Raw genomic sequence first — 16,759 nt, forward strand, 5'->3', positions numbered from 1 at the left:
AAGAATAAACAGGAAAGAAAAATCATAAGGGACTTATTAAGGTTGAACTGTTTAGATTCCTATATGGAAAGATGATATTTGTAACTAAATGAGACCTTTGTCAGTATTAAGGTAGTTGGAGGGAAAAAATTATATGGATAGATAGATAGATAGATAGATAGATAGATAGATAGATAGATAGATAGATAAGTAGAGGGCACAGGGTGAATTGAAGATGAAGGGGTGATATCTGGAGAATAAAATTAAGAGGAGAAAAAGGATTATACTGGGAGAAAGAGAAAGGAAGTAGAATGGGGGAAATTATCTCACATAAAACAGAAAAGAAAAGGCTTTTACAGTGGTGGGGAAATGGAGGAAAGTGAGAAGAAATGAGTGAATCTTATTCTCATGAGATTTGGCTTAAGGAAGGAATATCACACACACTCAATTGGGTATGAAAATCTATCTTACCCTACAGGAAAATAGGAGGGAAGGGGATAAGAAAGCAGAAGAATGATAGAGGGGAGGGCAGACTGGGGAAGGGGGTAATCAGAAGCAAACACTTCTAAGGAGGCATAGGGTCAAAAGAGAATAGAATAAACACAGGGCATGAGAGGATGAAGGGAAATATAGTTTTTCACAACACGATTACTATGGAAGTGTTTTCCATGACTACACATGTATAGCTTATATTGAGTTGCTTGCCTTCTCAATAAAGGTGAGTGCGGAAGGAAGGAGGAAGAAAATTTGGAACCCAAAGTTTTAAAAACAAATGTTAAATATTGTTTTCATATGCAACTGGGAAATAAGATATACAGGCAATGGGGTATAAAAATCTATCCTGCCCTATAGGAAAATAGAAGGGGAAGGGGATAAGAGAAGGAGGGAGGAGATAGAAAGGAGGTCAGATTAGGAGAAGGGGCATTCAGAATACACACCATCGGGCAGCTAGGTGGCACAGTGGATAGAGCACCAGCTCTCAAGTCAGGAGGATCTGAGTTCAAATCCAGCCTCAGACCAAACACTTTACACTAGCTGTGTGACCCTGGACAAGTCATTTAACCCCAATTGCCTAAAAAATAAAATAAAATGAAATAGAAAGAATACACACCATCTTGGGGTGGAGGGAGGGGTGAGTTGGGCAGAAAATTCAAAACTCAAAATCTTATGGAAGTGAATGTTGAAAACTAAAAATAAATAAAGAAAGCAAAAAGAAAAGAGTATTAACACCCTGTTAAAACATTTAAACTTTATCATATATGATTACATTCTGTGATGAAATCAACTAAACTGGGGAGGGGATACTCAAATCCCCTCCCTTACACATATACAAAACAAATGCAAGGTAGTTTGAGGCAGGGAGAGACTTGTTGTTGGGGAGACTAGGAATGCCATTATGTAGAAAGTAATATTTGAATTTAGCTTCAAGTTTTGAAGAAAATTAGGGATTTTAAGACATGGAGATAAGGAGAGCATGCATTCCAAGCACTGAGGAGTGGAATGTCTGTTATGGTTTAAGAATAGCAAGAAGACGGGCAGCTAGGTGACTCAGTGGATAGAACATCAGCCCTGGAGTCAGGAGGACCTGAGTTCAAATCCAGCCTCAGACACTTGACACCTCTGTGAGACCCTGGGCAAGTCACTTAATCCCAACTGCCTCACCAAAAAAAAAAAATTAGCAAGAGGTCAGATTGGCTGGACTATATGTGATGGCAGAGTAATATGTAAGACTAGAAACCTAAATGACAGAGGCATTTGTATCTATTCCTAAAGATAGCTAGGAGTCATTAGAACATACTTCTGAGTTTAAAAGTATATATTAGAGTATAATGCTCCAAAAGAGGACTGATATGATCAGATCTATACTTTAGACAAGGCTTCTTAAACTTTTTCCATGTATAACCCATAAGAAGCACATTTGGCAGCTGTGAGCAGAATTGGAGTGGAAAGAGGGAATAAAAGCCTAAACCAGGGTAACAGCTGGGTTACTGGAGAAGAAGGCAGATACTTCTGACGTTGGAGAGGTAGAACTGGAAAGACTTGACAACTAATTGGATCTATGGGGTGAAGACTAAGTAACTAAGATGACTGTGATGTTACAAATGTTTATGATTAGAAGAATCATTCAAACTTCCCTAATTTTGTCAAGGGGTGGAGAGTGATAATGAATTCTATTTTGGACATGTTTTAACTGAATAGATGACATACAATTTGAAATATCCAAATACAAGCTCCTCAATAGAGGAATATTACAACTTCTAATACTGGAGTATTATACTCCACACATGCTAAATAGATAGCTAGATTATATGGAGTATATATTACAAGCCTTTCACATCCTAGCCCCAACATACCTTCTAAACGTATATATTACTCCCTTTCATGACCTCTATTGCATAGGGAAACAGGTCCCATCTCTATGCCTTTGCACTGGCTGTCCCCCATACCCAGAATGTACTGCTGCCTCTTCGAATCACTAATTTTCTTTAAAACTTAGATCAAGTTTCACTTTCTACAAAGAACCTTTCCTAATTCCTTTCCCACCTACCCACTCTGGCCCCAGTTGTTAGTGCTTTCCCCCTCAAAAATACCTTTGTATTAATTTTGTATATGACTGTATATGTACATGTTAATGTGTTTTGCCCAACAGAAAGTAAACTCTTGAACAGCAAGGATTATTTCACTTTTGTCTTGGTATTTCTAGTGCTGGCATATAGTAGGCACTTAAGAAATGTTTATTGAAGGACTGATGTGGGATTAGAACTCAGATATATAGATCTAGAAGTCAATCGATGATAATTGAATTCATGGACAGAAATCACAGAATCATAGATGGTAAAATTTAGAAAGGACTTCAAAAGACATTCATTGCAACCCATTCATTTAATAGATAAGGAAACTGATGCTGGAGAGGTTAAATGATTTACCTAATGTCATTAGTAGTAAGTATTAAGGATGTGATTTGAACCCAGGTCTTCTTGAAAGTCAGTTCTCTTTTTACTCTACTATATTGCCTCCCATATTCAGCAGGGAATTATAAATAAAGAACTAGAATATCCTTTGTGGTATAATCGCATCTAGGTGGCACCATAGTGCACAGAGCTCTAGGCCTGGAGTCAGGAAATCTTGAGTTCAGATTCAGACTGGATGAATCACTTAACCTCTCTTTCTCTCAGTTTCTATAACTATAACATGGGAATAAAAGTAGCACTTATCTCATAGGATTGTTGTGAGGGTAAAGTGAAGATAATATTTGTAAAACTATGCATGCACAGTGCCTGGCACATAATAATGTTATTTAAATGCTAGCTATCATTATTATTATTATTATCATTATTATTATTATTATTAATGGAAAGAGCACTGAATTCAAGTTAGATGACATGGATTTAAATATGTATTTTATCACTAAATAGATGTGTGACCTCAGGGTTATGTATTATTTTGTCATAGTTTCCTCATCTTTACATTGAAAATATCTCCATGGCTCTACTAACAACATTTAGGTATGGAGTAGATTTCATTCCTCAGTCTACAATCTGTCCTGAACACAGGACTGTCTTTTTCTTGGTGACCATGTGACAAACACATTCATGACCTCTAATGGTCAACGTAGTTCTTCGTTATAAATTATCAGTATCAAATGGAAGTATGTATAACAAATCATGTTTCTTATTTTCTTTTAGTTGAGGGATCCTTGTAAGTTTATGGGTACATGGTACTTACAGAAGGTTTCATGTATTTATCCTTTTAGAATGTTGAAACTGCATGTTTTTGTGAGCACTTAATGAACATTGGCTGAACTGAATGAATTAAATTAAGTAATACAGATTTCACTGAAGAGAACTTGTAATGGACAACTCTGATAATTGTGTATATTTTGTCCATCAAATAATGAGCATTTATTAACTGCCTACTATGTACCTTGGACCATATATCATAGAATTATAGGTTTAGATCTGGAAAAGACATCAGAAGTCATCTATTCCAGTCCCCTCATTGGATACCACAGTTTTTGATATTCATTAAAGAAAATTTGGTAAAAACAAAAGAAGCAATTTCTCTTTTATTTTAAATTGTAATTGTATAATTCGTTTTCCCAGCATGTTTCCTTATGTTAGAACAGTTTGCTTGAGATAATTTTAGTGCAACTGAATGTTTTAATGCTAATAACTATTATGCTACTGAATCCTTTATAAACAGTGATATTGTAGCTCTGAGATGCTGGTGCCTAGCTGATAAATGTTATTTTTCTTCAGCTTTTTACACTTCTTGTTTTATTGAGAAATCTATAGGTCCATAGAATAAATATGTCTCCCAGCCTAGGAACCCATACTAACCAATGCTAAGTTCATAATGTCTTTTGAGAGTTTCATACATCTTTGTAGTCTTTTCTAAATTTTTCATTTTAAATTAACCTGTTTGTTCTAGTGAGGTTTTTGTAGTCCAGAAGATTTTGTTGTGTTCTGCGTGGAAAGGGATAATGGATAAAGAATCCAATTGGATTCCCTATGTGTTTCTCCATGGATCTTTGGAGAAAAAGTTGGGTGCCCTGTTTGTTGCAGGAAAACAGAGGGATTCTATAGCACTGAGCTCAGTGTGTGAGAATGTGTCTTAAGTGGTTGTATATCTATGCCCCCTCCATTGTCAGTTTGCAAGCACCACGGTTTGGTTTCTCCTTGAGGCTAAGGGGGTGAATATAAGTTGACCACAGCAACTAGGATGAACTCCATATGGTCCAGGAAGCTCTGGAAAGAGCAAGGTTCCATCTAAGATAGAAAGATAAGTTTTATTGTGTGTGATTTTTTAACTTTTTAAACTTTATTTCTACATAGCCAGTATTCATTTCTTTCTTTTTTCTAGAAAGTCATTTTCCTCACAAAGACAGGGACTTAACAGGTTCTAAGCAAACAGTAATCTCTGATAAACTTTGCAAAAAGTTGTTTGTCTAATCTATATCTTGGGACAATTGTGATTTTCACTTTTATAAGTATAGGTATATATACTGTATAAGATCTATGTCATAGCTATTGTTCTGAGACTCTTTCCAATGTGGTACTTGGCAAACAAGAGGAAAAACAATGTTTATACCTATCTAGAACCCCAGAAGACTGTTCTGATTGTGTATATAGACAATGTGCTCAAAATGCATTCTAGCTGATTTGCCAAGAACATCAAATTTTTAAAGAGGGGGAGAATATAGTGGGGGACTGGACCCCAGAACACTCTGACTGTTGCATACCCACATAGAAGCTAAGTAAGACTACTTCTGAGAATGAATCAGATAATGGTACTAATCATTTTGGAACATGTGTAATTATTCTATGATGGTTTCAGGTCCACAAACTTCGTGTCTTGTGGTTGAACTAGAACTATATGTAGAGGGACTAATCAGACAAAATGACATCTCATTTTCTTTTTCTTTCCTGGTTGTGTTCAAATGAGGAAACAAGAACTGACATAAGTGACTTACTCTCCCCACAAAGAGTCTTAACTATTCTTATGTCAGAACAATCTTTGTGGGTTACTTTCAGTGATATTTAGAGCATAGAACTAACAATGTACTAACCAGACTGGTTTATATATTTTTATACTCCAAAACTCCACACTTACATTACAAAAAAAGAAAGGAAGAAAGAAAGAAAGAAAGAAAGGAAGAAAGAAAGAAAGAAAGAAAGAAAGAAAGAAAGAAAGAAAGAAAGAAAGAAAGAAAGAAAGAAAGAGACATCAATACAAATAATTTAAAGAAGGGAATGAAAATTTTCTTATCAAATGTCATTCTGAAGGGAAAGAAAGTGGGAATTAGATACCAACTGCTTCTCATCAGTTTATTCAGTTAATTTTAATTAATGGCTGACAATTAGGAAATACAATCTTTAGGTATCTTACAATTTCTAAAACTCTGAGTCAAGCTAATATTAGAAAAAAGTTTTGGTGAATCTTAGAAGAGTTTTCAACAGATCATCTTGTGATGTAGGAAGTGGAACAAGCCCTGGAAACTGAACTTTTGGAACTGTCATACATGTGCATGTGCTTTTATCACCAATAATTAATATTGGATGTACATAGTAAGATACTTGGTAGAATAAAAAGAACTATGGTCATGATTAGAGAAAATTTCATGGATCCCAGAAAGCAATGTTGCAGCCAAAGACAAAAAATATAAAATCTAAAAGAAAGACTGCTTTGTAGTCCATTCCCTTAGAAATTACATTTTTCCATAATGCTCAATTATAAAAAATCTTGGAAAACTGATTGATAATTGATTCCTTTTAACATATCATTTAACTAGACTAGTTGAATGGCCTAATTATGCAAAGAGGTCATAAATCAATTAATCTGGGATTAATAATAATTTATGATGATAATAATGATAATTAGCATTTACATAGCACTATAAAGTTTACAAATGCCTAAATCAAAATACCTGAATACAATTACGATATAAGGCTTTCTCTTATTTTAGATAGAAAAGCTATCAATACACCTAACATGTATTTTATAATTAAATATTTGCTCTGATTATGCTCTTAGAACTTCACAGTCCTCTGTTCTCTAAAAATGCATGAATTTCAATGTTCATACATTAGCCAGAGAATATTCACAGACACCATAGCAATTATCATTGAATCAAGTTTATCATTTATCCACTGTAATGATGATGGTGAAGTAGGTGATAACAATAATGATTTCTCTCAATCCCCTCAAATTATATCAGAGACATGTATGGGTTTTAAAGACAAAGTATAGAGAATTATTTGAAATCTTTATTTAAGGAGTCACTTACTGTTATTATTGTAAATCAGATACCAGATGCTCAAGGACTCTAGATGCTTTGATAAACATTATTCAAAGAAAACAAAACAACATATATATATAAACAAATTGGAAGGTATAACTAACTGTCACATGATTTCTTGGGGGTCCAAGCCTCCTAATTTCATTGACTATAGAAAAAGAAGCAGATAATTAAGACAAACTTTGGTCAGCTTCTGTTAAACCAAGGACCGGAAAATAACACAGCTGGAGACAATTCTGAGCAAAATGATTAGAATTCTTTTTACCTTAACTAAAGCCTGGCTAACAAGTTGATACCAATGATTTTCAGCAATTAAACAGAGAGCATTTAATAAATCAGTAGGCCAATATACTTTGAAATATTTGTGAACTACAAACCATTGTCATTTTTGAAGAACAGAGGCTTTTTATATAGTTACAGGAGAAAATATATGGATAGGCCAGAATTGTTTAAATGAATGATTTCATTTAGTTATTAATAAAACACTATCCAGGTGCCAGCAGACTTAATCAGTTGATGTGGATGCTTGTAGAATAAATTGGTGCATTGTACAAAAGGCGTAAACTAGTAAATGCTAAAAATGAGAATGTTCAGTGCCATAAAATTCAGGTATTTCTAAACACAGCATCACCTACCCTTTTAAAACGTATTACATTTTAATACATATTCTCCAAAATGAATAGTTAAGAGACCGCTATGACTTGTTAATAACAGTCCCCAGAACCCTGTGAAAAGTTGCATTATAAACACGGATGTTTGCTTGCTTACTTGCCAGCAACTTTTGATGAACACAATAAGGCCTTTTCCCTGGGACATATCTATTCTTTTATAGAGGTTTCCCTAATTCCTAAATAATGAACATGGTCCTCTGGAAAACTACCAAGCATATTAAATATTTGGAAGAGTTAATGAAAACACTGTTACACATTTTTTCAATAAAAAATATATCTGCCTGCCTCCACCACCCCACCCCAATAATTTTTGCAGTCCCAGACTAATACCAAAAAGTATTAGAAACACACTCATTGCTGATCTAAATGAACATACTTCATACTCTCTCTTCTAGATGCCCACGGAGCAGTCATTCCTGAGGGACAAAATATAACGAGAAAAAGACGTAGTCTAAACTCAAAGCCAACATAAAAGCTACACTCATTCCCATACACTCATTCTCATACACTCTGAAATCAATTACACAGTCCAATTTGTTTTTACCAGCAGGAAAAGGCAAACCTGGTTAGAGGGCTTCAGCACCCATACACCCTCTCCAGGACCTACATCTTTAGCTAACTATGACATAGCTATGTCGAAGAAACAATTAGACACACCTGCTTAAAGTGCCCTGTGCTCTGTTCACACTCTGTGTAGTATCTTAAACTGACAGCATATTAAAATGTCAATGCAAATCTTTGGCATTTTTTGGCTATTTATAACATCTGAAAGCATAATTAAAGACACTGCTGTTATATAACTGAATTCAATTCACAGCCTAAAAAGTATTACAAACATACTGATAACAACAGTCTCAAAAAGAGCATTAAAAGAAACTTTTTATAAAATCAAAGCCTACTGATGCCTTCAATGTGTATTTTGTAATATTTGTCGTTGGCTGTGTAACTTCTACTCAACATAATTCTTTGGGAAATATGAACATAATTGTCACTTTAATTACTACCAAGACAAATAAAAAAATGACTCAGCTGACCATATTTAGTTCTAAATGACTTTCCATATTCATGAGGAGGAGAAGCCCTCACTGAAATTTTACATGGAAACCAAACAAACTGAATTTGAATATAATGAAATGGCATCAGCACAAATGAAATAGGATCAAATTGCTTCCATGCACTGAAACCGGAAAATTATAAATCTGTAAGGATACATATTCTTGGCAATAAATTGTGAAGCTTTTTTCCCTGAAAATCATGACTGCTATGAGAAATTTCGGCTGCATAGGTACTGAAGTACTCCAAATAAAATGTTATCAAGGAATTTGGCACTAAAATCTTAACATAAGACTTCAAGGGAAAAACATGTAATTAAGTTGTTCTTTTAAAGATGTGTATGATAAGATTTGAATCACATATTTTAAATAAATCCTTGGCAGGGCTATAGACTTCCTCTGAAGTCTCCAAAGGAAAGCTCTATAGTTTTAAAATGAGAGAAGTTGGCTCAACTTACATCTTACCCCACGAAGCATTTTATAACTGATTACCTGAATGACTCACCTTAATATCACATTATTTCAATTTTCCAACTTTCTGTAAACAACACTTTGAGTACATTCAAGTAGAGCATTCTGAAGATATCATTTCAATTTCTCTATAACTAAGTATGACAGTCTGATCCCTGAAAAACTGCCAGAAATTCTAGATACATCTCCCTTAAGGAGTTGGCTTGATCCCACCAACCCCCAGGACCCATACTCCTACACCTTGTCTCCAAGCACCCTAGCCTCTACTTATTTCTTTCAGAAGGTGGTTCACCCACTGGGACACAATTAGTACACTCCTAGATGCAAACTTGAGCTAACTTTACTAAGTAGTTGGCTATGTAGAGAAAAATGCTTTAGTAATTGCAGTTGCTCCATTTTGGCTCTGTTGGGCCAGGGACTCATGGCATAGCTTTTTAAAAGCCTTCCCACTGGCACCATATCAGCCAACACTCTATTTATTCAGAGGTTTTAGGCTGTTCTCTGAGACCCTTGGACAAACACTGCTGCATTGTACATCCAGTGCTGCTGTTCCACTTGGTTTGCAGAGCACAGTTCAAGCATCCTCTCATTTTCTCTTCTTTTACATGATTTAGGTAGGGGTGATACTCTCTTCAAATATGGGAACCAGAAGCACAATGCTCACCTTCAGGATTCTCTTTAGCTCCTGTTTGACAATCAGTAGTTTTCTATGCCTTACATTTCCAAATGGTTACTTTAAGGGCAGCCCCATGAAAAGCAAACACTTGGCAACAGTTAGGCTTGGATTGCTCCCAGAGGGTAATCAAGCATTTGCCTAGAGTTATGAGAAGGGGGGTAAACTGCATTCTTTGTACTTTTCCAGGGCAGGGGAGAGAAGGTAGGTATTTGCCACCCTTGGAAACTCTAATTATTAGTAGTTTTAGCATTACAAGACTCAGCCTAGCCTTATTATATGGATACAGTCCAATGCTGAAAGTAGCCTCCAGGCTACAGGAATATAGCTCAAAGTGGCAAAGTCCACTCCTGCAACCAACCAAATTTTGCCCCAACCATTTAGACACTCTATTTCCAATGCCATCACAAGCAAACTGTCAGGGTAGTGAATGTCAAATAAGATGGAATAATCTATATCTATAGATATGACTGAGAAAATAACTCTGTCCATTGCTTCATTCCTACTATCATTCATATTGTTTCTCTGTTTCCTCATATCTCTATCAATCCTTCTTAATCTCTGTCTCCCTGTCTCTGTTTCTGTTTCTATCTTGCTCTATCTCTCTCTGTCTCTGTGTGTGTGTGTCTCTCCCCATCTCAACCTTTCCCTCAAGTTCCTCTTTCATCATTTCTTATAGCATAATATACCATAATTGTTTTCACTGTTTCAAGTTCTTTGCCACCACAAAAAGAGCTATTTAAAAAAAAAAAAGACATATAGAACGTTTTCCTCTTTCTCTGATCTCTTTGGGATATAGGCCTAGCAATGGTACCAATGGGCATAAACAGCTGAGTAACTTTTGTGGGGAATCATTTCAATTTCCTTTTCAGAATGACTGTACTAATTCTTACAGCTCCCTCAATAAGGATGGACCTGTTTTCTATGGTTTCAACCTTGTTTCCAAAATTTGTCATTTTGCTGATCAGAGAACTGTGTGGTGGAACCTCAGAGCTGCTTTTACTTCCATTTTCTAATTATCAGTGATTTGGAGTAGTTTTATGTGGTTATAGACAGACTAGATTTCTTCCCTTGAGAGCTGCCTGCTCCTATCCTCTAGCCATTTGTCAGCTGAGCAATGGCTCTTATTCTAATAAATTTGAATTAGTTCCTTCTGTATTTGAAATGAGATCTTTATCAGAGAAACTTGCTGCAAAGATTTTCCCCAGGTAACTATTTCACTTCTAATATTAGTTGCAAAAATATTGAATACTTGGTGAATTTGAGTATTATTCTTTTGCAGGGGCAAGCTAATCTCTGTCTCATTTCAATTTTTGTATACATGCTGCTGAAGTGAGCGCTGTTTCATATTTTTATCAATGACTTGGATAAAAGCAAAGATGGCATGATGGTCAATTTTTCAGATGATACAAAACTGGGAGAGATAGGTAGCACGATGCATCAGGATCACAGAATCAGGATCCAAAAGAATCTTGACAGGCAAGAACCTTGAGATAAAATTAATAAAATTCATTTGAGACAAAAGTAAATTCTGACATTTGGGTACAAAACTTTAATACACAAATATAAGACAGGGGAAGCCTGGATGGACAGCAATTGTTCTAGATAGGATTTAGGGGGAGGGATAGAGGACTGTAAACCCAGCATGAGTCAAGACTATGATGAAGCAGGCAAAAAAAAAAAAAAAGCTGATGCAATCTTCTGCTATATTAATAGAGGCGTAGGTTGTAGGAAGGTTGCAGAAGCAGGAAGATTGTAATCTTACTGCACTCTGCCTTTTCAGATCTCAAATGGAGTACAGTGCTCAGTTATAGGCACTATAATTTGTGAAGAAAATTAGCAAGCTAGAGAGTGTCCAGAGGACAAACGGGATAATAAAGTGTCTTAAGTCCAGGTCATATGAGAAGGAACTGGGCATGTTCACTCGAAAAGAAAGATTTAGGGGGAACATTATAGTTCCCCTGATATTTTGAAGATTGTCATGTGGAGAAGATATAAAATTTGTTCTGTTTAGCCCTAGAAGTAAGAACCAGGAGTAATAGATGGAAACTTAAAAGTACAATTGGTTAACTAGAGAAGTAATGGGTTCCCACTCCCTGGAGGTTTGCAACCACAGGCTAGAAAATGGCTTGTCATGTATATTATAGTGAAGATTCCTTCATATATGTGTTTGACTAGATGACCACTGACATCCCTTCCAGCTCTGAAATTCTGTGATTCTGAACTACCAAGAGAATGAAGGGAGAGAATTCTCAGCCACATTGATTTATGAGTGGATTTTATCAAGTATTCAAGGAATAATTAATGCCTGTTACAAAAATAATGTCAAAAATAGAGATGTAACTACTGCAGCAAATAGTTGGGTTATTTTATGAAACAAATATAGTTCTAATCTCCAAACCAAGGAGAGACATACCCCCAAAAAAGAACTACACACTAATTTTGCAAACTAATGTTGGTGTAAAAGTGTGAATGTAGTACTTGTAATGAGACTGTAACTATATAATCAAAAAGTAATTCACTCTGAGCAAGGTAAATTCATACCAGAGATGAAAGGATGGCTTAACTTTAGGACAATTAGACTTCTAAAAAAATCCCTAGTAAAAAAACCAAACCAATGACATAAGTTCTAATTCCCCAGACTAATCAAAATTTGAAGATGACCGCCTGATGATCTCTCTTCTTTTCTCTCAGATGTGTGGCTTGAAACTCTCCCCTATGACTTTCAATGGAGGGATTCTGGGAGGAAGGATCATAGAGCAAAATAGAGTTGGAAAGACCCTTAACTGCCACTTAGTTCAATTCTCATTTTACAGAAAGGGAAGCTGAGACTCAGAGAGAATAACTGATTTGCCCATGGTCATCTAGCTAATGTCAGAGGAAGGATTTACACCTAAGTATTCTTGACTTAAAGTTCAGTACTTTTTCCACTGCACCAAATTATCTATCAAAAGGGAAAATTTTTTCCCCTACTCCATCACTTTGAAATTATGGTGGCTTTCAACAAATGTGCTACACAAGCCTAAGCCTGAGCCTTGGATTTCTGCCTGCATCTTCCACTTTGCAATTCTTTCACTGAACATAAATGCCTGAACAGCAATCCTGGGCAAAGTAAACCTTTTGCTAACTGTTCAATGACTTACAGGTGTCTAATTTGGTCCCAAAATGAAACCTAAATTAACAAAGCGCTGGCGTTAGGCCCATTTGTAAAAGACCACCAAACATATATTAAACAAGATTCATTATCTTTTCTTCCAAACCCTCCCTTCTTTCCAACTTCCCCACTACTTTTGAAAGAGCCACTAGCATCCTCTCTGTCAACCCATCTCCTAACCTCAGTGTCATATTCAACTTCTCAGTTGTACTCAGTCCCCATCATTTTCCCCCTACAATGTCTCTCTCATACATCCTGTTCTCTATAGTCACACATCCACCACCCTGGTGAGGCCCTCATCTCATTCATAGACTTTGAGATAGCCTGTTAATTTGTCTCCCTTCCTTTTTTCTCCTCACTCCAGTCTACCCTCCACACAACTGCCAAAGCTCAGATCTGACCACTTCACCTCCCTACCTGAAAAATCCCAATAATTCCCTATTACCTCCAGGATCAAATATAAAAATCATGGTGATATGTTGTAGACTTTGATAATATTTCATTTAAAAATAGATGCCAAAGTTCATTCATTAGAGATATTGATCTATAGTTTTCTTTCTTTGCTTTGAATCTCTCTAGTTTAAGTGTTGAGATCATATCTATATCTTAGAGTTTGGAAGAATATCTTCTTTTTATATTTTTGCAAACAGTTTATGTAATAATGTAATTTATTCTTTAAATGTTTGATAGGCATCATGTGAAAATATATATGGTACTTGGGATGGCAGTTAATTAATTAATGGTTTATTCAATTTTTTTCTGATATTCAGTTATTTAAATAATCTATTTCATATTCTGGTAAATTTAAGGGTGTTATAGTTTTATAAATATTCATCCATGTCATCTAAATGAACAGTTTTGCTACTACATAATTGGGTAAAATTATTTCTGAAAGTTTCTTTTATCTCATCCTAATTTGTTCTGAATTATCTTTTTTTCATTTTTATCATAATTTTTTTTGTTTTCCTCTTTTTAAAACATAAGAGTTCACTATTATGTAAGTTTAAAAACCAGTTTCAAGTTTTATTTGTTGATTCAATTTTTATGTCAGTTTTAAAAATCTATTATTTGATTTTCAAGATTTGATTTTAGCGTTTACTTAGAATTTTTATTTGTGGCTTTTCTAGTTTTTCTTTCTTTTAATTGCATTCTCAGTTCATTGGTCTGTTCTTTTTCTCTTGGATGATGAATGTGTTTAGAGATATACATTTTCTTCTAAGCATACTTTGGCTACACCCCAAAAGTTTTGGCATATATTCTCCTTGTTGCTATTTTCTTTGATGAAATGTTCTATTACTTTCATGATTTGATCTTTGACACAGGAATTAGTTAGGATTAATTTATGTTATGTCCAAATAATTTTTAATTCTCTCTCAAAAGATCTTCATTGAATGTAATTGTAATGAATTATGGTCATTAAAATGTGTTTGATATTTCCACTTTTTTGCATTTATTTGTGAGGTTTTTATTCTTCCAACATGGTCATTTTTTGTAAATGTGCCATTCTAAACTGAAAACTATGTAAATTTTTTCTTCTCTGATTTATTAATCCCCAGAGAGCTACCATCTCTAACTTTTCTAAAGTTCTTTTCAGGTACTTAATTTCTTTCTTGTTCATAATTTTATTAGATTTGTCTATGTCTGGAAAGAATACTTTAAGATCTCTGCCATCCTTTTCCATTTTATGGACTATTTAATCTTATTCACATTCATAATTATGATTGCTAATTGTGTATTTCCTTCAATCCTCTTGTATTTATTTCCTCTTTTTTCTTCACCATCTCTTTACAAAAAAAGATTTCATAAGAAGAGTTTTCTTAACATTAATGATCTATAGGGGCAGCTAGGTGGAACAAGGGGCAGTAGATAGAGTTCTACACCTAGAGTCAGGAAGACCTGATTTCAAATCTGACCTCAGACACTTACTAGCTATGTGACCCTGGTAAAGAACAGCCACTTAACCCTGTTTGCCTCAGTTTCCTCATCTGTAAAATGAACCAGAGAAGGAAATGGCAAAACCATTACATTATCTTTGCTAAGAAAACCCAAATGAGGTCACAAAGAGTTAGACATGATTGAAAAATGACTGAACAGCAGCAAATGATCTATGATTTAAATAATCTTTATTCTCTGCTCTATCCTATACTCCTACTTATATGTGTTCAATCTTCTTTCTTGTTAACCTCTCCTCTCATGCTTCAAACTTTGGTATTGGAATTTATTTTATTTGTCACTATTCCCTTTATTCTGCCCTCTTTCCTAATCTCTACTTCCTTCCCCTACCTCCCTACTGTATTTCTACACCTAAATATTTTTCTTTGTGTATGTAAAATATGCTTTTCATCTCAGGAACCTCTATTAAATGAAATAGTAAGTTCCTGCTTACCCTCCCTACTGTATTCCCCTTTCCCTCCCATTTCCTTATCCTCCAATGACCATTTAAAAATGCATACTGATTTTTAGGCCCTCTGCTTGCTTTATTTAAGTTTCTCTATAACCCTTAAAGGCACTATGGTTCTGAGAGGATACTTGTTGCTTCTATACCTATTATAATCAATACATCATCCTATAATTCCTTACAATTGATGAAATGTATTTAACATGTTTCTCTTGACTCATGCACTTACATTTCAAAGATTCTACTCAGTGCTGGCCTTTTTATAAGCAATGGTTGAAATTCTTCTGTTTCTTTAAAGGTCAATTTTCCCCCCTGCTACTCTCACTCTTTGTCCTGCTGTAGCTCCTCTGTAGCTTGGATGGGACTGCCTGTCCACTGGGCTATCAAGACACCAGTCTATCTGGCTTTATCTCCTGCTACAGACAAGCATGGCCCCTGTGATAAATGCCAGCCTGTCCCTATCTCCAGAGGAACATGAAATAGAGGGAGAGTACTACTCTGGTCATTGGGCTAGCCCTGTCTTCTCTGTTGACTGGGGTAAACTTTGTCATGGGCAAAGGTTTCTCCCTGCTTTATGAAGAGGCATGGGGAAAGAACTATGCCAGGCATGATTCTGACCCTCATACCAGCTATGGAACATAGCAGCTTTCACATTTTGCCTTCTACTTTCCCTCTTCTATCTCCATTTAAAGTTTCCACAGCATTCTAGAGGTCTTTTTAGACAGGTCTGGACTAGATGGAAGAATTTCTAGCATTTTCTCTTTGGCTTTATTTATCACCATTCAGTCCAATGAATTTTTAGAATTTTATTCTACTATTTGTGGGGAATTTGGGTACCTCTTTCATATTATTTTACCCCCTGATTTATTATGAGAGGATTAATAAATGAAAAGCTTATGAAAGAATGTTTAAGTTCCGGCTATGTGCCAGGCACTTTACTAAGCCATAGGGATACAAATATAAGTGAGACAATGCCTGCCTTCAAGGAGCTTATATTCAAATAAGGTAAGACAACATATATGAGAGGAGTATTGTGGTAATGATTTGATTACTATTTTCAGAGTTTGAGTTAGAAAATGTGGAGGAGGGAAGGGCACCTGAGTTACAGCATGGCACAAAACAAAAGGTCAAAAAATTCAAGGAAAATAACAAGAAAGGGTGGGGGGTAGAAAATTCTGAGAAGATGGCACAGTAGGGCAGAAATTTCCAAGCTTTCCAGATTTCTTCCACAAACAAGATAACATAACACCTCATGGTGAACATAAAGTGGTAAAAATAAACAACAGTTGGGGCAGAACAGGAGTACTCCTAGGACAAGGAGAGGATCTGAAGTTTGGTCCCTGTGAAGTATAAACATCTCCAGGCTAGTTCCCCTGAAATAGCAAGCAGTGAGCCCTGGGGCTAGCTGGGTTAGGCAGTAGCCTATGCCCCAGTGACAGGAATTTTCACCTTCTGGACAGTGTGTGGAGTCAGGCATCTGAGCAGGGAAAGATTGAGTGGATTTCTGCTGATAAGGCACACCAGATGCAGCTGCACTGTTGAGACACAGCCCTGGGTGAGAA

The 16,759-nt window shown here is 35.6% G+C and overlaps 1 protein-coding gene and 1 non-coding gene across 4 annotated transcripts in view; both read right to left on the minus strand.

Annotated features, from left to right (window-relative positions):
* SLC25A21 (solute carrier family 25 member 21) overlaps positions 1 to 16,759 on the minus strand; it is a 697,719-nt gene that overhangs the window by 276,990 nt on the left and 403,970 nt on the right. The gene's annotated exons all lie outside the window — the stretch shown is intronic.
* On the minus strand, positions 10,883 to 10,985 carry LOC144456029 (U6 spliceosomal RNA). The gene has a single exon (XR_013484938.1). It is a non-coding gene; the product is annotated as a U6 spliceosomal RNA (small nuclear RNA).

Source organism: Phascolarctos cinereus, unplaced genomic scaffold (genome assembly GCF_003287225.1).
Source record: "Phascolarctos cinereus isolate Bilbo 61053 unplaced genomic scaffold, phaCin_HiC Scaffold_2;HRSCAF=192, whole genome shotgun sequence".
Classification (NCBI taxonomy): Eukaryota; Metazoa; Chordata; class Mammalia; order Diprotodontia; family Phascolarctidae; genus Phascolarctos; species Phascolarctos cinereus.